Raw genomic sequence first — 9,747 nt, forward strand, 5'->3', positions numbered from 1 at the left:
CTCCTGTCCCTTCCCTCCCACACAGTGCTGAAAGGCTGCTGTTGGCCACATTCTGGCGTGAATGCTAACAAATCGGTGGGGGGGGGCATGTGACCCTGAATCCCCCCACACACGTGTTGCCTCAGGAAGATGCGGTACCAGGAGAGGTGGGTTCATCCCAGAGGCCAAGCCAGCATGGATGGTGGAGAGCATCGGGCAGGGAGGGTCAGGTCAGTCAGTCACCCCCCTGTGAGTCACCTCTCCCCATGTAGGGGGGTGTCACCTCTCGCTGTGTGAATCCTAAAGCATTAAAGATAAGAAGGTAAAAAAAAATCCAACTATACAGTATTTCTTTATTAACAGGGGCTCAGTCAACTTGATGTTAATTTGAATGTTTGTACTACATAGTTCTAATTGATTGCCATTGAACTTGCTTGAATATGAGTAGTTTTACCAGGTGTCTTGTATTCAGCATAGGGAAATATGGTCACCCTAGGTTGTAGCAAGACGAACCTACAGTCACACTGATACAAAGAGGAAAGTAGGAGCCTGAGAAAGGAAGGGTAGGAATTAGTCCTGGGAAGGAACAGTAAGGTCTGAGAGAGAGAGAGAGAGACCAGAACTGATCGTTTGAGGATCCTTGGATTGGTACCTGGTGTAGAGGGTGGGCCTGGGTTTCCCTACCAGCCGTTGTGGGAGTGGTACTGTCAGTGCATTGAAGATGGACACTGCCTGTGGCTCCAAGGAAGGTGACCTTGATAATATCCCAGAAGGGGCGGATGATGGTAACTTGGCCAGAGGACTAAGCCATGAAGGAGAGCCACAGCAGCTCTGGACTGGTGGAAGAGTAGCCGCAGAGTGAGTGACTGGGACCATGAGCTGAGTGACTGGCAGACAGGGCATGGACAGTTGCAAGCTAATTCCCCAGATGAGCCCCGAGGAGGTGCTGGCAAGCAGTGTGTAGAGCAGAACCTGTGACATGACTCGAGAGCGATAGGAGGGTGCAGGGATGGTGGAGTTCTGGGGGGAGGCAGGAGGAGTGAGCACAAGAAGGGATGCAGAAGATTGCCAGGGCATGGAAGGAGGAATGGAGAGGAGGGCAGGGATGAGGGAGCAAAGAGAACGGGCACTGAAAGGAGAACAGGGTATCTGTGGGGGCTGTAAGAAGGATATAGAAAAGGAGCCATAGAAGAGGGGTATGGAGGAAAGATGTGGGGACTGGGACAGTTATGGGTGAGGGGTGGTGCACAGAGAGCGAGGAGAAGACCAGGAAACATGGAAGAGGGGTGTAGAGGCCAAGTTAGGCATAATCTTCACTTTGTATTTCTCAGAGTGCTTCAGCTAAAGTACCTTTTTTAAAACAGGTGTGTATGCCCCGGGAGTTCCTGGCTACAGCTGCTCTATTGTGGTGGTGGTAACGGATCCTCGATGGCTTGACCTTTATTAATATGCTGGTTTACAGCCAACATAGAAAATTCCAGCCACTCTCCTGGCTAGATACTACAATGACTGGCACTCTGTAAACACTTAAGCGAGATTCTGATTAGCTAGTGGTGAAACAACATATTCAACAACCCAGTGAAAATGTCAGCTGTGTGGGGAAAATAGCCTTTAAATTGGTTTCTCAGGGAGTTAACCCTTAAAATACCAGGCCTGATTCTCACCTGGTATAAATCAGCATAGCTCATGGATGACAACATCGCTATGCTGATTTAAACTCGCTAAGAATGTGGCTCACAGTCTTTACCTGAAAATATTTGAAGTTTTGCTGTTTAATTTCAGAAAACATTTTCAATAAGAATTTCTCTGACAGGTATTTTTATTTTGTCAGTCCTCTGTATTCCGGATACCTCTAACTTTATTTAAGCCAAAACTCTAATAACTTTATCTGGTGTCTGAGCAAGCATTCCATCTGAATTTCTGGTAGCTAACAAGAAGCACAGATCAATTATTACCTCTGAGAAGTGGTTCATTTTAATTACCTGCAAATGTTTTATGATGGCTGTAGTTTCTTAACTGCTCGAATGACACTCCTCTGTCATTAGTGTCCCCTCTAATGCAAACTGATCGCATGGCTTTGATTTCTGCCACTTATCAATTAAGAATTGTAATTGGTTATGGACATAAGAGTGGGTTTAATTGACAGATGTTGTTCAAATATATTCCATCGATTTAGTTTTTCCAGAATGCTTAGAAAATTGAAAAACTTTCACCCCAAATTTGCCTGCTGAGTTCTCTGGATCATGACAGTCAACAAGTAATACATTTGTTAGTAGTACTTGTACCTCAATATACACATTGTATTTTATTTTTGTTTACTCACCCTCAGAGTCATTAATCTCTTTCCTCACCTCTTACAGAGAGATTCTCAGCTCTCACCTGGAAGACTTAAGCCATGTATCACTAGGAAAATTAAAGGTGTACAAAGTAAACCCTCAGGGCAGAGGACCTAGGTTTTAACTCTACCAGATAACGTGGGCTAAAACTAGAGTGAATTGACACTGATGTTTTTCAGTTCATGAGAAATTTATCGGTTGGGTTTTTGTTATGGATTTGTTCTTCATTGAAGCAAAAGCAAATTTGCTGAAATTTCTCTGCAAACTGGAAAAATTCTTTTTGGAAACACTGAAACATGGCATTTCTGAAACGAAATGTGAAACTGACATTGTCAGTTTTGCTGCTGCTATTCATGCAAGAAGTCAGAGGGCCTTAGGGACCTATGTACCTTTGAGGATCTGGGCCAGAGTGTCTAGGGGGTAGGTGCAGGTACTACTGAGTAATGGATTTACTGTCTCTAAATTTTGGTCTCTGTATTAAAGAACCCTGTAGAATTTGGAACGGACAGCCAGTTATTTTAAGTATTAGTTTTAAGAAAAGTTAGTCATACTTGCCAAGCATTGTATTCTACAACAAAGATTTAAGAGACTCTCAAAGACTTTTAATCTCTTAAAGGAAAGAAAGGGATTGATGCAGTCATGTTTCCTGAGCTAATGACTAATGCAGCAATAGAAAGGCTGTAGTTTTATTTTAATGTAAGCTCATCCTAAAAGCCATTTGAGAGGTTGTTGTTTTGTTTCGTTTTGTTTCCTTTGACATGGTGGTGGTATTGCATGGAGGCTTAGTTCAATAAATAGAACTACCAAAGTCAGCAAATGCAATAAGGCAAGTTGTGTAAAAGTTACAGCAGAGGGATTAACAAATAATTAGGGTTTTAGATGCATTGTGTATAAGGACGTCTTTGTCTTAGCCTTAAGGGAACTTGGTTCTAGCCTATATCTAAAAGCTAGATTTTAAAATCAATCAACAAATAAAAATTAGCGATTGCTTGTGAAAGGTGCTGGACTGACAGCCTGCGCAGTTGAAGTATTTATCCATAGAGCAAGGACAGCCCAGACACCAGCAATAAACATTTCCCCACATTGCACATAGCCAGGTGCAACCCTTCTCTGAAAGGATCAGTTTTAGAGCCCAGGGGATAGTTTAACTCAATCATCCATCAAGCATCCTCCCAAACCACAAACCTGTATTAAAACTTCCTTAAGCCTTCTCCAAAAGGCTATGGCACCTCCACTTTCTGGATACCCAGAAACTAGAAGTGTCAAATACCAAAATACTTTCTATATCCCGTACAGTGAGAAATGGGAGCAATCCAGACAGTCTTTTTTTGCCCCTGGTCATCTTGTCACAAGCCCTGCATCCCTTCCCACTTGGACCCCCCCTCTTCATTTGGAATTGTTTTGGGTATGTCTACACAGCAAAAGCTGTGCATAGCCAACCCAAGCTAGCATGAATCCAGCTAGCACATGTAGCTAGCAGTAGCAGTGAAGAGAGCATAGCATAGGCTTCACAGCAGGCTAGCAAGCTAAGTACAGGCCCAGAGTGCCAGGCTTGTTCTACTGGTGCTGTCTTCATTGCTATTTTCAGAGTAGCAGCCGTGTTAGTCTGTATCCGCAAAAAGAACAGGAGTACTTGTGGCACTTGAGGTTGATGGATTTCCACTCCATACGGCTAAATGCAGTGCCTTGCATAATAACAGGTTTCAGAGTAGCAGCCGTGTTAGTCTGTATCCGCAAAAAGAAGAACAGGAGTACTTGTGCCACAAGTACTCCTGTTCTTCTTTTTTCATTGCTATTGTTACCCATACTAGCTGCATTCAAGCTAGCTCTGGTTTGCTAGCCTCTGCACTGCTTTTGCTGTATAAGCATACCCTTAGAACAGTGGTTCCCAAACTGGGGTTTGCGAACCCCTGGGGGTTCACAGAATGTTACAGGGGGGTCGCCAGAAAAATTTCACTAATGGCAGACAGCGGGCCCCGGGCATTGGAGACAGCAGGTGGGACCTGGTTGCAGGACAGACACCCCGAGTCCCAGGGAAACCAGGGCCGGGCAGTTGGGGCTGGCAGCCTGAGCCCCGCCCCCATCAGTGGGGGAGCCGGCAGCCCGAACCCCAGCCCAAGCCCCAGGAAGAGTAGGGCCGGGCAGTTGGGGCATCCATCACACTGAGCAAATTTAAACTTTAACCCCTGAAAATATTCATTTTTAGGAGGGGGTTCATGAGATTTCACAATTTAGTGAAAGGGATTAGTGGGCTGTTAAAGTTTGGGAACCACTGCCTTACAAGATAGGCCTGGCAAACTTCTGCTCTTCCTCATTCTTCAAGGTGCTCCAGTCTTGAGGTCCTCTATTCTATTTATTAGGGTGCCTGACTTGCTGGATAACATCCACACACAGTCCTCTCTCGGGCATCTCCTAATTAGTAGGTGTTGTGCCCAAGCACTCTTTATTTCATGAAAATTTTGAAGGGCTTAGGCTCAGAAGGAAAATTGTGTCAGAAGAAATGGGAGCAGGTAGAGCCTGAGAATAGCTTAGGAGGGAAACAAGCCAGTCCCTGAAGGAATGATCCCTGGGGAAAAAAGAATCTCTGGGAGAGAGAAGAAAGTCAACCAGCTCTCCCCTGGAGTTCCCAAAAGTATTACAAAGAAATACAGTGGGCCTCACCTCACAAAACAATACTAGTTAATGTGGGAATCTGAGCCTATTGGGGGAGGGCTCCTGTATGAAGTGAGAGTGCTCTGGGGAAGGTATTGTGGGAGTTCATATTAAATTTGAGTTTCATTTACAAGTTATACTGCTTCAGACTTGGAGTAAGTGGTAGCTTTTGTTATGTGGACTTGTAGACTGGGAATTAAACTGTGATCACAGCTGGTTTCCCATCGGGACCAGACAGCCGTGTTTCACTTTTTACCAACATGGACTAGTTTTAAAACAGAAACCCGGAGGTAGAAGACTCTGTTTCCCATTTCCAATATCCTGAGCCATCTACTCCCCTAAAGTCTCCCCTGTGAGTAGTCTCTGACTTTTCTGCCTCATTGGGTCACTTTTGTATTTATAAGCAATTTCAGAGGCTGTTTGAAACACTGCCAATCTAATTGTGCCATATTTTATTTTCCTTTCTATTTTAGTTCTGCAAGAGAACTTAGTAGCTTTTGAGCCTCATTAAACATACGCTGTCTGGGCAACGCAAGCACAAGGTCTTCTCTTAAATGCAATTTGCATGTAGCTGACGCAAGCAAGTCAAATGGGATTCTTGGCTCCTAAACTGTAAAATCTTGGCCTAGAGTTTCAATCAACATAATCTACAGAGGTATAATCAGCTAACAGCCTTAAGAGAGAATTCTTAATGAAGACCTTATAATTAGCATGGTATCACTGGACTATATAGACTTCAAGCAGGTACTACACAAATGTGGGGGGAGAGGGGTATCCAAGCACGATCACTAATGTAAGCTAATACAGGATAGCAAATAGCCCGATGCACATGTATGCGCACACCAGATCCCTTGATGCCAGGATTTGGACACCACATTAAGGGAGGATTTGGAATTATCATCTGAAGGCACATTTTAAAATAATGGAAAAAGTGTTTTTAAATTAGGAACCTTCAAGTTGCCCCAAGATAAGCTTATATTACCCTCATCTCCATTCCCCCACTTTATATTCCTATTGTTATAGGAATGTAATTTGTCTTCTCCTTAGATTATAAACTGTTCAAGGCAGGGACCGTGGCTAGGTTTGTTCAGTGCCCAACACAAAGGCTCCTGTTAGGATCAGGACCCCATTAGGGACTAATATAATACACCTCTACCCCGATATAACGCGACCCGATATAACACGGTCTATCAGGGATGGTCTAGACAGTATTTGGTCCTGCCATGCGGGCAGGGGACTGGACTCGATGACCTCTCGAGGTCCCTTCCAGTCCTAGAATCTATGAATCTATGAATCTGTGAAACACGAATTTGAATATAACACGGTAAAGCAGCGCTCAGGGGAGGGCTGTGCACTCCGGTGGATCAAAGCAAGTTCGATATAACGTGGTTTCACCTATAACACGATAAGATTTTTTGGCTCCCGAGGACAGCATTATATCAGGGTAGAGGTGTATTAATAAGAATGACAGGTGAACGACACTCAACAAACAGGCACTGTGTAGACACATACTAGTCTATATTCACTCAAAGGAATGATAACTCTAATTTAGAATCTTAAGCATAGAAAAGACTGAGAGTGGAATCTTGGCCCCATTGCAGTCTATGGGCGTTTTGCCATTGACTTCAGTGGGGCCAAGATTTCTCCTAATGGGTCAAATCCTGTAATCCTTCCATAGGTGAAAATCCCATTTCTTTGAAGTAATTTTTGTCCGAGGAATGGTTATATTTGGGGGAGTCCGGGACAATTGGAAAAAGGCAAATATAGTGCCCATCTTTAAAAAAGGGAAGAAGGAGAACCCAGGGAACTACAGACCGTTCAGCCTCACCTCAGTCCCTGGAAAAATCATGGAGCAGGTCCTCAAGGAAACCATTTTGAAGCACTTGGAGGAGAGGAAGGTGATCAGGAGCAGTCAACTTGGATTCACCAACGGCATGTCATGCCTGACCAACCTGATTGCCTTCTATGATGAGATAACTGGCTCTGTGGATATGGGGAAAGCAGTGGATGTGATATATCTGGACTTTAGCAAAGCTTTTGATACTGTCTCCTACAGTATTCTTGCCAGCAAGTTAAAGAAGTATGGATTGGCTGAATGGACCATAAGGTGGTTAGAAAGCTGGCTAGATTGTCAGGCTCAACGGGTAGTGATCAATGGCTTGATGTCTAGTTGGCAGCCAATATCAAGTGGAGTGCCCAAGGGGTTGGTCCTGGGGCCGGTTTTGTTCAAAATCTTTATTAATGATCTGTATGATGGGATGGATTGCACCCTCAGCAAGTTCGCGGATGACACTAAGCTGAGGGGGAGAGGTTGATACGTTGGAGGGTAGATTAAGGTTCTAAGTGACCTAGACAAATTGGAGGATTAGGCCAAAAGAAATCTTATGAGGTTCAACCAGGACAAATGCAGAGTTCTGTACTTAGGACAGAAGAATCCCATGCATCACTACAGGCTGGGGACTGATGGGCTAAGCAGCAATTCTGCAGAAAAGGACCTGAGGATTACAGTGGATGAGAAGCTGGATATGAGTCAGCAGTATGCCCCTGTTGCCAAGAAGGCTAATGGCATATTGGGCTGCATTAGTAGGAGCATTGCTAGCAGATAGAGGGAAGTAATTATTCCCCTCTATTCAACTCTGGTGAGGCCACATCTGGAGTATTGCATCCAGTTTTGGGCACTCCACTGCAGAAAGGATGTGGACAAATTGGAGAGAGTCCAACAGAGCACAACAAAAATTATCAGGGGGCTGGGACACATGACTTACGAGGAGAGGCTGAGGGAACTGGGCTTGTTTAGTTTGCAGAAGAGAAGAGTGAGGGGGGGATTTGATAGCAGCCTTCAACTACCTGAATGGGAGGTTCCAAAGAGGATGGAGCTCGGCTGTTCTCAGTGGTGGCACATGACAGAACAAGGAGCAATGGTCTCAAGTTGCAGTGGGAGAGGTCTAAGTTGGATATTAGGAAAAACTGTTTCACTAGGAGGGTGGTGAAGCACTGGAATGGGTACTTAGGAAGGTGGTGGAATCTCCATCCTTAGAGGTTTTTAAGCCCGGTTTGACAAAGCCCTGGCTGGGATGATTTAGTTGGGGTTGGTCCTGCTTTGAGCAGGGGGTTGGATTAGATGACTTCCTGAGGTCTCTTCCAATCCTAATCTTCGATGATTCTATGGTCCAATGTGATCACAGCTACTGTGACTAAAATAGAAATGAAACTCTCCTGGTAACTTTTATTGTTTTCTGGTGCATTCTCTTTGATATTCCAGAGACCGGGGTGAATGATTGTATGGAGGATGGCCTAGTGGGGAAAATACTAGCTTAAGCTGTAGGAGAGCCTAGTTCAATTTCCTTGTTCTGCCACAGACTCTCTGAATGTCCTTGGGCAAGTCACTTAGGCCTAGGTTCACAAAGGGACTCTGATGCCTACCTGCCACTTTAGGTGCCTAAATGTTGGATATGGGCACCAAATGGCATTGACAAAACCACTGCCAGCTGGTGCCTATGTTTCTACTAGTAATGTCCCTAAGGCATCTAAATTTCAGTGGCTGAACGTGCACACGGCTGCCTCAGTCCTGACACCCCTCAGCACCTGTCTTCTGCCTAAGTCTCAGTGGGATTCACCAGGTAGGCAATCTTTTTCCTACCTTCCCTTTGGAGCCTGAGGCAATAGGTGTGCTCTGAGCACATCTATGCCCACCTAAAATAAAGGAGAAGGGGGTGTCCTATCCCTTATAACTGTTAGCCCAGTGGGGAGTGTACTCTGGATATGGGAGACTTGGGATCAACTCCCCCTCTCTAGCTGATAGGGAAAAGGGATTTGAGGCTTGGGTCTCCCACTTCTTATCACTGAGCTATGGGATATTTTGTAGTGGGACTGTCCTCCTCCATCTCTCCACTGTGTATAACTAAAGCCGGGGGACTGGACCCTGGGGCTCCCACGTGGATGCCATAACCACCAGGCTATAGAGGGTCTTGCTAGCCCAGTGACTCTAAATATTTATCCAAAGTGGAATAGCTTCAACAGGAGAGATTGAGAGAGCACTCCCACCCCATCAGACTATCCCATGGCTCAGTGGTGAGAGCACAGTCCTGAGAAGTCAGAGACCCCTATTCAAATCCTTTCTCCCCCTCAGGCAGATGGGGGAATTGAACCTGAGTCTCCCACATCCCAGTCTTTAACTGCTGGGCTAGAAGATATAAAGTGGCTGGCAATGGCAGCACCACCATCTCCTCCTGTCTTCCCCAATTTGTGGCTCGCTCTGGGATTTACATAGAAGACTAGACTCCCAGAGTTAAGCAGCAGTGTGCATGCTCAGAGGCAGAAATATAGGTCCTAGGGAGCTTCTACCCTGAAAACATAGGCACTGAATGTGTTTAGGTGCCTACAGAATTCAGTGGTGGTGGCAGAGTGGGGTTTTGTGCATCACAATGGAGCCTAAAACTGGGACTTAGGCACCTAAGTACCATTGTGCCTCCATTCCCCCATCTGTAAAATGGGGCTAATAGCACTTCTCTATCTTACAGGGGTATTGTGAGAATAAAGACGTTAAAGAATCTGAGGGGCATAGGTCTTGGCTCAGACACTCTGGTGATGAGGGGCTATATAAGTACCTTAGATACGAAGTTAACAGTGATTGGCTCCACCTACAAATGACATATGAGACTCTAATTTTGATCACCCCAAAGCTTAGGGGTATTTGGAAGTTGGAGCTTTGTCTCTGACCCATATCTGGTTATTATTAACCTGAGCTTAGCTCATTTGCCAGGGTCCACCACAAACTGGG

The sequence above is a fragment of the Malaclemys terrapin genome, chromosome 1, assembly GCF_027887155.1.
Source record: "Malaclemys terrapin pileata isolate rMalTer1 chromosome 1, rMalTer1.hap1, whole genome shotgun sequence".
NCBI lineage: Eukaryota > Metazoa > Chordata > Testudines > Emydidae > Malaclemys > Malaclemys terrapin.